The 15368-nt window shown below is 45.8% G+C and overlaps 1 long non-coding RNA gene across 5 annotated transcripts in view; it reads right to left on the bottom strand.

Moving 5' to 3' along the window:
- Positions 1-15368, bottom strand: part of LOC138581115 (uncharacterized) — a 114414-nt gene that overhangs the window by 63996 nt on the left and 35050 nt on the right. For all 5 annotated transcript variants that reach the window (XR_011304441.1, XR_011304442.1, XR_011304440.1 and 2 more), the window contains exon 5: positions 8590-8704. This is a non-coding gene — a long non-coding RNA (uncharacterized lncRNA). The remainder of the gene's footprint in view (positions 1-8589; positions 8705-15368) is intronic.

The following is a 15368-nucleotide window of genomic DNA, read 5'->3' as shown; positions in this document are numbered from 1 at the left end:
AGCCCAGCTGGATCCTCTTCTAATCTAAGGTACTGTGCTGACCATGGAGAACTTACCTCTTTTGTCTGTAGCTATCTCACTGGAGACTTGCAGTAGTTGATTTCATCTCTGACTTTCACAGGCCTAACAGCTTGTGGCCCAACAGTGATTTCCTACAAACTGTGCTATCTAAGAAGTGCCTCAGCTCCATAGACATTGTTCAAATTGACTTTGGCCATCCTGGCTCCCTGCAGACTCTTCTAACCCATTGACTTTGATTCTAACTGTCCCTTGTAGGTGGTACATTGGTTTTAAACTAGAATTGCTGGGAAAGGTTTTATCTAGACTTCATTGGGGGATTTAAAAGTGTTCACATGCTTGGAGAACCTGTTAACCTTTTTTCATTCCATAAACCTTTCCTCTTTGCCAACCTCCGAATTTTACAAAGTACAAAAGTGATATATAAATGTCAATACTATCCTAGCTAGTGGAGTCACCTCAGGGTGTAGGAAGTGTGTATGAAGCATCTCTAAAGAATATCCACTTGCTTGACTTGATTCTGAGAAAGTATTTTGAAGTGTATTTTTATTGTTGCACATTACCCTTTTTAAAGAAGGCTTATTTAAAACGGACCATTAAATGAATAAATAATTATTTACTAGAAAACCTTGAGTGTAAGTGTTATTTGGATACTTTTATGTGTGGATTTCGAAGTTACATCTCTACAGCTCACATTTACCCCTCTTGGGATAAGTCTGGCTGCTCAGTCACTATCGACTTGTGTAGTACAGACCTATACCAATAGGTGGGTTACCTAATACAAATAGGACAAGACTGGTGTAGTCTCCCACAGGGTTACTGCATGCAATCTTGCCCAACACTGGTGGCAGGCAGTGAGGATTTTTCTAGAGTGGTTACACTGACTATTTGCTCAACTAAACCAGCCACAAGGCTAAGCTCCATCAACAAGTAAAGCAATTGTGACATGCCAAATACGGATAACTTCAATGAAGCAGCCCTGGTTAATCTAACAGTAGATCAACTGAAGGATATGTGCAAAGCCAGCGGACTGCCTGTAAAAGGAAAGAAATGTGAATTAATTGCAAGGTTGTTGAATCACCAAAGTTTGGGTAGTAGGCCTGTAACACCTACCATCCCAAGTAATGTAGAAAATGATGATGAGCATGATAGTTCAGAGTCTAACTTTAATATGCAAGAGGTGTCAGAGGAGGTAGGAGTCTCAGGAAGAGATCCCCTCTTTGCCAAGCCTGGCCTTTTGCCTCAGCCTATTTCCATTGGGACCCCACAAGGTCCAATCTTAAGCCCAGAAGATGTTTCTCTTGAGACAATGAGATTAGAGTTGGAGTTCAAAAAGTTGAAGGCTCAAGCTGAAGCCAAACATCAAGACATCAAACTCGGGGAGTTGGAAATGCAACATGAAATAGATATCAAAAGACTGTTTCCTGAATCTGCTTCCCTTCCAGGTCGTCTAGGGTTGTTGTTTGTTTGTTTGTTTATTTGTATAGCGCTCCAGACCCAAGTGTATCAGGGTGCAGCAGTTGCAAGAAGATGCACAACTTAGGTTACAGATTTACATAGATACAATATTCATCTTAGGTTACAAATTTACAGGGGTAAAGTACAATGGTGCATAATGACAATGGGACATAGAGGATGAATACATATCTTACATAAATTACAGTATTTAACAATTCTTCCAATAGGGCGCTTAAGCAGGCAATACAATATTACTTAATGGTAGCAGCATTAAGAGATTATGTCAGATTGGTGACAGTGTCCGCAGTCAATGCTGGTCTGAAGATTTAAGCCATGTGATAGTGTTAGACATAAAGTTCAAGAAGGATTGGTCTTCTCGTATTGAGGAAGGCAGGGCGTTCCAGATCTGGGCCACTTTGACGGGAAAGCTGCTACCTTCAATCTTAGATAACTTAAATCTGGGAATAGAAAGGCAGTTTGAGTTGGCTAGTTTGGAGGGTCTAAGAGGATATCCGCCTGTGGAATCTCTTAGAGAGGTAGCTAGGTGCTGCGTTGTTCAGTGATTTGTGGCTAAGCGACACAGTTTTTAACTGTATTTTGTCGTTGGTAGAGAGCCAATTATTTTATCGCCTAATCTCAGAAATGTGCTCTCCTGTGGCTACTCCAAGGGCCGCTCTAAGGGCGTTGTTTCGGAGAGTTTGGATTCTCCTGATGATAGATTTGTTGGAGTCTATGTAAAGTGCGTTGCAGTAATAATAATAGTAAGAATAAGGACGCTAGCCACGATGATGCAGCTATTGTTAGACAGAAAGGGTTTGCCGGTTCTAATAAGTTTACAAGTGTACGCAGTGGTGGAGGCCAATGTATTAACTTGTTTGATGAAGGACAGGGTGGAATCAAAGTAGAATCCAGGGGTTTGTATCTCCTTGGCCCCTTGGTTGCCGTCAATTATGAAGGAGGAGTATTCAGGGCCTTGTTTTTTAAGGTTGGATGGGGTGCCCAAGATAGGTTCTGTTTTATCATCATTCAGGCATAGACCGTGTGTAGCCATCCATGCCTGGATGATGAGGTACACTCTATTCACCAAGGCCAAATCCGTGCTGTAATCCCCTGAGTCCCAAGAGGCCTTGCCTGCCCAAAGAAGCAGTGAGTATGTATGAATCAAAACGTGATGTATTGGATTGGTTGGGTACATTTGAATACACCTATGGTCTTCAAGGAATCAGTGGGAATGATGTAATCCCTTGGCCCATGTCTAGGCTCCCTCTGAATGGCTGTGATGCTGTAATGGAGTTGGGTGCAATTGAGAGAAAGGATTTTGAACCAGTGAAGCTGGCATTAAAAGCCAGATTTGGGAAAACTCCTTCCCAGTACCTTAAGAGGTTTAGGACCCTCAAAAAGACTGATGGTACCCTTGGGCTACCTGGGAGTGTTTAAAGAACTTTGATGGTTGGGTTAAGAGTTACAGAGTGAACACCTTTGAAGGAATGAGAAATCTGTTTTTGTTAGAATCTATTTTTGATGCCTGCTCTCCTGAACTGAGACAGCACTTGGCTGACTCAAAGGAGGTTGATCCCAAAACGTTAGCACAGGTTGCTGACTTGTGGGTAGCCAACTGGGCCACTCAGAAGGACTCTGGGGCAACTCACAGAAAGTAAGAGGGGTAGCAGCACAAGAAAGAGGGAAACAAGAATTCTAATTCCAATCATCCAAAAGAGGGCCACAAACATAGTAAGGGTAAATTCCATGGGAAACCTGGCAAGTATAGTGAAACCTCTGGTGCTAAACCAGAGGGAGGTCAGCAGAAACCCCCATTCCAGAGAGCATTTGGGAAATGTTTTCTTTGTGGGTATACTGATCATGTGAAAGGGTTCCCAGGTGTAAGGGTAATCCTTCAGGGGTCTACACTGCCTCCTTAGCCTTCATCCCTGAGGGAGACGTTCATATGGCAAATGGTAACTTTCAGTAACTGGCTGAGGACCCCATTGGAGTAAAAGCCAGTGTTTCTTTAGTGTCACTGGGTCTGTGGGAAAAACAGAATGTGGATGTGTACAACTCCATACCAGATAACACAAAGTAATATTATAAGGACAGTATACTTGTGAATGGCCAGGAGACTGCTGCCATTAGAGACATTGGGGCAAGCATTAAAATGGTCGATGAACATTTTTTCAAACTTGAGGATGTGGCTATGGAACCCAAAGAAAGTTCCCACTAAACTTGCAGAAGGCCTAATCCAAATGGTTCCTATTCTGCCAGCTCTCATCCAGTGCAACAATATAACTGTTAGAATACCTGTCAGTGTACAGTGTCAGTGTACAGAATGAAGTGCCTTGGAGAGTCCTGTTGGGGAATTATTTGAAAACTCTTGGAGTTGTATCTAGTACCCCAAGGCCTCCCAGTAAAAGGAAACGGGAGCAAACAAGATTGGCCAGAGTGGCAACCTTAGGTGACTCTCAATGGGAGGTTGAGAAGATTCTGCTTACCCCAGTGCACAGGAAGGCCACTGTTCTATTCCCAGGAAAAAGAGACAAAGGGGAAAAAACCAAGGTCTCAGGGAAAAAGAAAGGTTTGACACCTAAACCTGTTCACAGGACAAGGACAGCCCCGAGAGTACAGTCCCAGGTCACCCCAGTGATCCCTACCCCAGCTGAGGCTGAGTGGGAGGACCAACCAAACTCCGAAGAGTCAGCTACTTGTGAAACAGCTCGAAGAAAACTTCCCTATGTTGGAGATCTGGATCCTAAAGACCATCCTGAACTGCAAACTTTACTTGCAGAAGGTGGACCCTCTAGGGCAGACTTCAGCAGAGGTCAAAGAGAGTGTCCCGCTTTAGAAGGTCTTCGCCAACAGACAGCTTCCCAGCTGGAAGGGCAAGAGCCAGGGAAGCATATGCTTTACTGGGAGGATGGCCTCCTCTACAGTGAACCTACTGAAAGAAGTTCTTACAGTTAGCCCATGAGATCCCTCTGGCTGGCCACTTGAGTTTCAAGAGGACCAAAGAGAGGCTCTCTCTGCATTTCTACTGGGCTGATGTAGAAAAGTTCTGTAAGCGCTGTCACACTTGTCAGACTTCTGGTAAGAGTGGGTCCAAGAATGTGGCCCCTTTAGTGCCCCTCCCATTGGTGGGAGTCCCTTTTGAGAGGGTAGGAATCAACATTGTTGTTCCCTTACACCCTCTAACCTCTTCAGGCAATCGATTTATATTGGTTGTAGTAGACCATGCTACTGGGTACCCTAAAGCAGTACCTATGAGGACTGTTACAGCTCAGGCTGTTGCTAAGGCCCTACTTGGTATTTTTACCAGGGTAGGTTTTCCTAAGGAAGTCATCTCTGACATGGGGTCACATTTTATGTCTCACTACATGCAGGCCATGTGGAAAAACTGTGGAGTGACTTACAAGTTCTCAACTGCATACCATCCCCAGACCAATGGGTTGGTAGAAAGGTTTAGTTGTACTATGAAGAGCATGATATGTGCCTTAGAAGAACCCCTTAGAAGAAAGTGGGACCTCATACTGCCATGCCTTCTATTTGCTTACAGAGAAGTCCCTAAGGAGGGAATGAGATTTAGTCCCTTTGAGCTTCTCTATCGTCATCCAGTTAGAGGTTCATTGGCCCTAATTAAGGATGGGTTGGAGAGTGCTCCTTCTCCCAAGCCAGTAAGAGTCACTGACTATGTGTTAGGTCTCCGGAGGAGAATGACACACATAATGACAGAAGCATCTGATAACTTAAAAGCAGGTCAGGCTTTGGTGAAACATTGGCATGACCAGAAGGCCAACATGGTTAAGTTTACTCAAGACCAGCAAGTTTTAGTTATGGTTCCTACAAGGCAGAGGGCCCTACAGGACAAATGGATAGGACCCTTCAAGGTTGTGGGAAAACCTGGAGAGGTCAACTATCTGGTGGATTTAGGCAATCCTAAGGAGGCCCCAAGGTCTTTCACACCAAAGACCAACCGTCTAAAGGCCTATGTCACCAGACCAGAAGTGGGAGCTTTGCTTCTAGCTTCAGCTCAAGAGGAGGAAGAGAGTGAACCTCTACCTGATCCCCTCAGGGGACAACCGTTAGATGAGAAAATAGAAGGAGTTAATATTTCTTCTAATCTTACACTGGAACAACAGGAAGAGTGAACATTTCTGTTAAATCAGTTTGCCTCCCTGTTTTCACTATCAGCAGGCTTGACCGCTTGGGGCCAGCATGATATTCTCACTGGTGACCGTTTACCTGTTAAACGCAGAGGTTACAGGATGTCAGATAATGTCAGAACCCACATAAAGGAAGAGGTCAACAAGATGCTTGATCTTGGGGTGATAGAGCCCTCTATCAGGCCATGGTCTAGTTCAGTTGTACTAGTGCCAAAGGCAGGATCCAAGGAGTTGAGATTCTCTGTGGACTATAGAGCTCTTAATGCAGCCCATCCTTTATCCAGGACAGATGAACTGGTGGACAAGCTTGGTTCAGCCAAGTACCTCAGTACATTTGATCTCACTTCAGGCTATTGGCAAATAGCCCTGACAGACCATGCCAAAGAGAAAACTGCATTCTCAACCCCAGCAGGCCTCTACCAGTTTAAGGTAATGCCTTTTGGAATGAAAAATGCACCTGCAACATTCAAAAGGATGGTTAATCAAGTTCTGAATGGGATGGAGGACTTCTGCATGGCATACTTTGATGACATTGCGGTGTTCGGCCATACTTGGAAAGAACATGTTGAACATCTAGGTTATGTTTTGCAGGCTCTTGAGCAGGCCCATCTGACCATAAAGGCAGTAAATGTCAAATTGGTCAGAGCAAAGTGGTCTACCTTGTACATGAGGTAGGAGGAGGTGAAATAAGGCCATTGCCTACCAAAGTACAAGCTGTACAAGAATGGGCCATCTCTTCTACTCAAACCCAGGTTAGAGCCTTCTTAGGTCTCACTGGTTATTATAGGAACTTCATTGAGAACTATGGGTTCATATCTTCTCCCTTAAATGTTGTCTCCTCACCCAAATGTCCTAAAAAGGTCAGGTGGAATGAGGAGTGCACTAAGGCATTTGAAGAACTTAAGAAAGCCCTTTGTCAAGCTCCAGCATTAAGAGCTCCTGACTACACCCAAACCATCATTGTGCACACAGATGCTTCCAATACAGGTATAGGTGCATTTCTGAGCCAGCTGGATGAGAAAGGTAGGGAGCACCCCATCTGCTTCATCAGCAGAAAGCTGAAGGAACCAGAAACAAGGTGGGCCACCATTGAAAGAAAATGGTTTGCTATTGTGTGGTCACTGAAACAGTTTAGACCATACTTGTATGGATCTACTTTTGTGATTCAGACTGACCACCAACCCTTGAGATGGTTAATGCAGATGAAGGGGGCAAATCCTAAATTGTTAAGATGATCAAATCAGCCTATAAGGATTTGATTTTACCATTGAACACAGGTCAGGGTGTAATCGCCAAAATGCTGATGACCTCTCCAGAATGTTTGGCCGACTGGAGTAAGGAGATTCATCCAGGGGTGGATTTTTAGTCTGAGGGGGACGAGTGTTAGGGAGAATTCTCATAAATGTGCTAATTCCCTTTACCTTAGAGACCCCCAGCAACTTTGCTGGATTTTGAGGACTCTTTTTTTTACCTGGAAAGAGTGTGAGCCTTCCCCCCCCCCCACTCTTTTATATATTTTGATGTGTGTTTACACGTGTGTTCTTTGATTATGGAGTTTTAGATAACTCCATAGGCATCATCTTTTCATGTGTGTTACACAGCACCTTCAGTGTAGGGACCAGGGATGTCTTTCTAGACTTCCCAAAGGTTTAAATACCTTCTCTGGGATTAACTACTGTTTCCCCAGAGAAAGTAAAGTGAAATTGACTTTACTAGTCTTTCCAAATTCCTACATCCAGCACACACCGTCTTACAATGGAGTGCTGGAGGGGTTACATTCTATTCCCTGTTTCTATATACTCATGTAGCAGTCAATGCTACCCTTTCCTATTCAAAAGACTGGTGGCAGTGGTTTTACAATGAACTACCATGATTTTTCCCGACCGTGAACACTGGTAGCTAAAAATCACAGGAGCCATGTTTTTCAAGATGGTGCCTTAAGCCCCTTTGTTTAAACAGGTCCCGGTCTTCTTTTTTTTGCCATTTCTTTTTGGAAAGGTCCTTCTAGCGTTTGTCTCTGCGCACCAAACTAGGTTTGGTCCCTTTGTTCGTATGCCTTTGGCGGGCTTCAGGACTGAAGTCCGCCCTTGGTGTCCGAGTGTCTGGGGTGGGCAGGAAGTGAGGGAGGTGCCCGAAACTCCCTGTGCTTAGTCTCCTAGGAGATTCAAATGCACTCTGACGTGATTGGCTGGCTGACTATCCGGCAAGGACAGCCACCCTGCTGGGTGAGTGACAGCTAGGCTGGAATGAAAGGGAGAAAACTTTTTAAGGCGAGTCTCTTGGACTGGAAAGCAGAGTCGACCACTGGAACGAAAGAACCGAAGGCGAGCTGCAAGAGGACGGCTGCTGCAACCACTGGACCATTGGTTTGCCCGGTGAAGCCCTGCTGCAAGTCCGAATTGCCATAATTCACCTCGACAAAGAAGCCCCTTCAAGGACGACTTCTCCCTTTGAGTTGGTGGGACCAATCACCTCGTAAGACACCTGGATACCATTCATAGGATTAACCAGGGAGAGGGACACCAGCTTGTGTTCTTGAATCTACAGCTAGTGGAACTGAATGTCACAACCATCAGTCCTGCAGCACATGCAACCACTACCCCTGTAGTCCGCTCACACACATATGCCCCAGGGTACCCCCATTGGTTGTATAAGGCATAACGATATCCAGGGGGATAAAATCAGCTGGACTGAAGCCTGGCGCGCTTGGTGCTGCATGCATAGCACTCCACAGAACAGGCCATCTAATATGGAGGAGGATTAGCCCTGCACATTACTGAATGGTGCAGACTAGTCTCTGGGTGTAGCTGGCTATATAAGCCACACCCAGGCATGCAGCTCTGCTTTGCGTTGCTCTGCCCATGGCAGCGTAACGCTCATTGTGCATTGTTCCCATAGACAGCTCCAGGACGGATTCCTGTGGCCTGCTTTAGAACTCCGAGCCTCACAAACTAATACTTACTGAATCCTCAGTCTTGCAGCAAACTTCTTTCATCTTCTGGATCCGCGACAAGCCCTCTTCAATCTTCTGTTCCCACGGCACTCTCCTGGATCCATCGTCGAGGGATCACTGGCACCTGCACAAAGAAGAGAAAGTAGGGAAATGCGCATTAAAAGCCACGCACACTAAAAGCAACAAGAATATGCAAAAAAGGAAGGCTGAGTAGGCAGACATTAAAAGCATAAAGACTAAGCAACAGACAAGATAGCAAAAGTGCATGCAACAAGAAGAAAGACACTAGGGAACAGGTGCATGCAAGGCACAGAATACAAGCGGGAAAGGCACAGAGCCGGTAGGCACTGCAAGTAAGCGCTAAACGGTGCATGCCGCAGAAAGTTTCACCAACCACCTTTTGCCACCACGTGCCATGCACCCCAATACCCAAGAAGTCATCCAACGCTGCATCAGGCCTGTGCTTGGATTCCCAACATCAGTGAAGCAGCCGGTCCCCCCAGAAGACTTGCGCTCCTGCCAAAGAGTGAGAGCAGGACGGAGAGCCTCCCTTCTTTATACATAGGTGGGCTAGAACCACCAGCGGGTTGACCCACAGGGAGGTGGGGAGGCGGTAGGGATAAATAACAAATACCTGTGACATATATTCACCCTGCACCCTTGGTCCCAATCCTAGGAGCAGTTCTTCCTGAAGAAACAGACGAGGTCCCAGGGCTCCTTTTCCTCCTAGCTGCACAGCAAGAGGTTCCAGGTGCTCCCGCAGAACTAAGGTGAGCGTTACACTGAAGGGAGTCCATTTTGTTTGCTTTGACGACGATCCCGTGCAGTGCAAGAGTCCCCTGACGTCCTCCCTCTTGTCCCCATGACTGAGGCTCACAAACAGTGAGATCTGCAGGAACTGCCAGGAAACAACATCTTCAGCTGCATCTTTTTGCTTCATACTAAGGTACTGTGCCATCTGGTTGAGATCCCAACTCTCGCGGTGAAAGTTCGTGGAACTTTCCCAACTTGCAGGCCTAATCAGCTTGTGCCCCAACATATGATTAATTTTCGCCTAAACTACTTCTGAGAACTTTTGCAAAGACTTTACCGTTTGTAACCAGAACTGCTCCTTCTTATCAAGAACACTAGCCCATTGACTTTGGCCTAGGCCTATTGACTTGAATTGAACTCTGCTGGCTAACTGAAACTATTTGCACTATTTATCAAGTATATGAGATCTATTCTACTTACCTTCTGCCTTTTTGCTCACTGCTAAGTAAATGAACAGCCATTTTGCTCCTATTTCAGGGTATCTCAAACTGTCTCAAAAGGTTAGAGTTTTGTATTGGTATATAATATTAAGTTGCCTCCTCCTAGTGAAATGTTTTCTCAATGATTATGTAATAAATTAATAAGTGTTTTACCAAGAAACCTTGAGTATAAGTGTCTACTTGAACCACTGTGATTGAAATACTTCTGTGTAATGACTTGTACTGCTCACATTCACTCTTGAGATAAGCCTGGCTGCTCAGTTCGCTACCAACAAACTGTGTGGTACAGACTTATACCAAAGGTTGGTCTTGCTTATACCTGTAGTCCTAATTGTGTGTGGTGGTCCCAGAGGGTACTGCATGCAATTCTGCCTAGCAGTATCCTACATGGTAGGATGGGGAAAAGGTGTTACAGGGAAGGGCATACTGCATCTCCCAATCCAGGGGCCCACTCCAACTCCCCAAAGACCCCCCATCCAGGTGATCCTCCCGCAATGGTCCATCCCCAGGAACTGGATCCAAAAGCGATGGCTGTGTCCTGGCCACCTGGATGTCAAGTTTAGTCGCACCAACCCTTTCCAAACCCCGCTCCTCCTCACCTGATTCTTCGGAGGATGACTTCTTCCTGCGTCCCTTCTTCTTCTGTGCCTTTTTTTTGTGAAGAGGAATGTCTGTCCCGTATGTAAACCACTCTGTCTCCCTAGCGGAACAGGGATTCAGGTGACCTCCTTCCGGAAGGACCGGAGAGAGGAAAAAAGCGCAAGCTTAAAAAACCTCTCTTGACAAAAATCCAGGCTGATGTGGATGTACGGTTGGTAAGATGAAGGATCACTGGATAAGTGAGATGGTTCCGGAAGGGATGGTATCCAACGAAGAGTATCTGACAAAATTTCAGGTTATTGCATAACATGAACTCCATAGCAAAGTAGAGGCACTAGGCACAATGGTGAAATGAGGAAAAAAGATGAAATAATGGAAGGAAATGCGATAGGGGTCCAGAGGCGGAGCCACCGAGAGAGAAAGAGGAATCGAGTCCCGTGAAAACCGAAGAGGAAAGGGACCCGCGAAAAGGAACGGGGAGAGACCTGTATACTGACAAGCAGGGAGATTATCTGGGAAAGGGAGGAGCGGGAAGCGACCCGCGAGTTGAGAGCAGGATGAGACCCGTGAACTGAGAGCGGGACGAGACCCGTGAGGAGAGAGCGGGAAGAGACCCGTGAGGAGAGAGCGGGACGAGACCCGTGAGGAGAGAGCGGGACGAGACCCATAAGAAGAAAGAGAGTGCAACGTGACCCGTAAGGAGAGGGATTGGGACGAGACCCTTGAGAAGAGAGAGCGGGACGAGACCCGTAAGGAAAAGGAGGTAGAGGAAGACTAGACACGAAAGTAAAGAGAGGAAAGTCAGCAAAGAGTGGAACAGGCAGACACTCGGGAGCAACAGCCGGCAGCGTCAGCAACCGTAGTGGAAGCAAAGAGTTGCAACGCGCCAGAAGAGAGACAGGGGCGGGGTTAAGAGCCAGGAACCAGGCAAAGGGAACAAAAGACTAAACCGATAAATCAGGAACAGAGTGGAGAAAGTCAATGTCGGACCAGCCGCCACCGCTACCACAAGCGCCAGCAAGGTAAACAAGGCGCGTGACACTGGATGACAGATCCCCAGGGACTAGCGGGTGAGACACCTTCTGGGTTGTCACAGTAGGTTGTCTGGTTTCTTTTGCTATGAACCAAACTTTTAGCAATGTCAGAGTTGTCATTTTCAGTACTTGAGTGAGGAGGAGTTGGCTCCATCCGAGTTGGACGTTGCGAGCCACAGAGTATTTACTGGCAAAAAAATGTGTATACCCACCCAGTTTCTATAGGCTCAGTGACAGATATTTTGCACCTTGTCCGCCCCTGCGACTCTAGCATCCAAAAGTTCCAACAATTACCAAAATGCTCTAGATTTATCACTGTCAAACATATTGTTGAAAATGATCAGAATCTATGAAATGTCGGCCCGGGCAGATTATCGTGTAAACGTTTTATTATCTTGCATCATTAGGAATCCAATGATGGCGGATAAGGAAACAAGCTGAACAACATAGTGTCAGTTATCGAGATGGCAAACAGCAGGTTAACGGAGCAAAAGGCCATATACGCTCTGTTGTTCAGCATACTGTCATCCAGACATTGTTATCCAGCATTGAAAATGTATCCGCCATTTGTTTAACCAGAATTATTCCTTTGACAACGGTTGTTGCCAGATAATAGAATCTTGCAGTTACTACTTCGCACCCATTTTGTTTTCTCAATGCCATTTGTAAATAGAGGTTGGAGGTATGGGTGAAGATGGGGTCTGTCATTTGAGGCAGTAACAGGGAAGCTGAAGAAGGCAAGTCAAGGCATGGGTAAGTGCTTTGAAAAGTCTTTAATAGACGAGCCCGCCCGGAGAGCAGGCACTTCTTCCGTCGCTCTTAACGGTCTGTGTCTGTTCCGCAAAGCCGGCATTCCAATCATAACAAGGGCTCGCGGGACAGACGCAGGACCGCAAGCTGGCACAACATCTACATCTTTACAGATCTCCCCTCCTTAAAGAAACAGAACCCACACCAAATAATCTCAACTCTAAACATATTAACAGAAAAGCATAAATTATAAATTACTGCAACTAATATACATAATCTCCTAACCACGCAGGTTTAGATCTCTTTCTGTGAGCAACTATTACACATTTCAAATCATCTGCAGTATCCCCACTTCTCTGCGCGTCACCTCCACTCGGACTCGCATTTCTCTCTACACCCTCCTCACTCATATCTTCATTTAGCATTTCATTTGTTTGTCTTCCCCACACACACCGCGCACCACAGTAGCTTTGGAAATTCTTCCCTTGGACCACACCTCCCCTCCCTCAAGTATAACCACACTCTTCCTCACTACCGCAATTTTCATAAGGCCAAGAAACGTACTTTCAACACACTTGTTTACAGATCTGGGATTCTGGACATACACCAACTCCCCTACCTTCCACTCCCGTAACGTCTCTCCTTCTCTCCTGTCAAATTGTTCTTTATTCCTTTCTTGTCCTAGACTCTCTCATAATTTCATTCCTGTCTACATGAACTGCAGTCGCCATACCTAACCACCCTGGACAAAGTTTCGTTCCAGGTTCTCTTCCCTTGAGAGAAACAAAAGGAGATACACCGGTAATTGAGTGTGGTCTGGTCACGTAGTTCCATGTTAAAAGATTAAGCACTTCTCTCCATGGTTGTCTCATGCGCATTGCCATTTGGAATCCCCCTTTCAAATATCTATTGACTCTCTCTACCAATCCGTTGGCCCTCGGATGGTACAATACTGTCCTGGTATGCATAATGCCATAACTTACAAAAAATGTCTTCATCACCTCCGATACAAATTGCACTCCATTATCAGACAGCAATTCCTTTGGGACCCCTTCCTTGAGAAAGATTCTTTCCAAAAATGAAACCAAATCCTTGGCCGTCACCTCTCTGACTGCCTCCCATTCTATCCACTTGGAATGATAATCCACCAACACAAACAAATCTCTCACACCCTCACCCAAACCTGCAATAGGACCCATGATAATCTACTGCTAATTTTGTCCACGGTTGACTTGGTACCGTGTTGGGAACCATTGGTGTCTCTCGAATTACTTTGCTTTCATCACTCGACCGACATGACATACAATTCTTTACATACCTTTCTGCCATCTTATACATACTTGGCCACAAGTAACTTTGTCTTAATTTTCTTTTCATGGCTCCTTCTCCTGGCGGCCCCTGAGGCGCTAGTTCTACTAAAGTGACCATAAGTGAATCCGGAGGCACCAAATATCGTCCCCTTCTCAACCTCCCATCACAGATACTTAGATCCTCCTTGTCTTCACACCATACATCAAACTTTTTATCAAGTACTTTCTTATCCGACCATCCGCTCATCGTCCACCTTTTGATCAACTTAAGATCTTCATCAGAACATTGTTCTTGAAACCACCTCTCTTGTCCCACTGCACTCTCCACCTCTGCTACTCACACTCTTCCACCTCCTCTGTTACAACTTCCTCTTCTTTTTCCACAGGTAATCACATTCTTTTTTCCCGGTAAGTAACTTACGTCATAATTATATGTTTGAAGCCCTAAACCCCACCTGCTTATCCTCGGGGATCCTGATGCCCACCTACCACTCTCAAGCAGTTGTACCATGGGTTTATGATGATCAGACCTTACAATGAACCTCCTCCCCCACAGAAAATATTTAAAATGGTTGATCGCCCAAAACATTGCCAAAGTTTCACGCTCAATGACTGAGTAATTACCTTCTGCTCCCCTTAGAGTTCGAGAAGCAAAAGCGATTACCCTTTCTGAGTTATCCTTATCATATTGAATCACTGTTGCACCCAGACCTAACGCACTAGCATCTACAAGCAAAACACTTTTGTCTGCTGGCTTACACTTGCCAATTGAAGGTGCTTCACTTATCCCTTCCTTAATTTTATCAAATATCTGCTTACATTCCATACCCCACTGGAATTCAGTTCCCTTTTTAAGCAATTCTCTTAAGGGTGTAGATATCTTTGTGAAATCTCTCAAGAACTTATGATAATATTCCGCCAACCCCAAGAACGATCTCACTTGATCTTTATCAGTTGGCGGAGGAGCTGTCATGATCTCTGCTTCCAAAAGGTCAGGGTTTTCCCAACTCCCTTGGAAGCAGATCCATAACCCAGGTTCCGAGTGCCAACCAGTCCCAATTGGGACCTTTTGGACCCAGTCCTGGCGCCAGTGGCACCAGGCTCATAAATATGCCCAGTCCCAGCGCTGGAAGCGCCGGGCTCATAATGCTTGGGTGGACTTACCTGCAGCAGACCATGCTGCTTACTTGCCTGCCAGTTGAGCCTCTGATCCTCTTCTGTTTGGAACTACTTTTCCTGTTGGGTGGGGCAGGAGCCACTCCCTAGGTTCAGAACACTGGAACTCTTCTGGAAAGCAGGAACTCTTTTCTTACCTAGGCGTGGCTGCGGAAGGAGACACCTAAGCACTACAGGAGGCTATTTAAACCACACCCGATGGATGAATCTTGCTTTGCGTTATTCTGCATCCTCTGCAGCAGAATGCTCATCGTGTCTTCTGCATCTGATCCTGGGCCTAAGGAAAAAGGCTTACCATCCTGAATCCAGTCTTCAGAAACACCTATAAAGACAAGAAAGAACAGGTTAGCATTACGGTCTTCAGTGACAGCGCTTCACTTACCTGGTCCATCGGCTGTCACCAACGCCTCGCGCTGCATTCCGGCATCTGAAAGACAAAGGCTTACCTACTCTTCGTGCGCTCCGGAGGTCTTCGCACTGCATTCCGGCATCTGAAAGACAAAAGCTTACCAGCTCTTCGCACGCTCCGGAGGCCTTCGGCGCTGCATCCCGCATCTGAAAGACAAAACAAGGTGCGTTTAAAGACATTGGAGAACTTTAATACTCACGTGCCATTACTCCTTTCCACATCTAACCCATTGGGTATTCCGGCACCCTGCAGCCGC

The sequence above is a fragment of the Ambystoma mexicanum genome, chromosome 3p, assembly GCF_040938575.1.
Source record: "Ambystoma mexicanum isolate Mex_15411 chromosome 3p, UKY_AmexF1_1, whole genome shotgun sequence".
Lineage (NCBI taxonomy): Eukaryota > Metazoa > Chordata > Amphibia > Caudata > Ambystomatidae > Ambystoma > Ambystoma mexicanum.
This window is presented reverse-complemented; position numbering and strand designations above follow the sequence as displayed.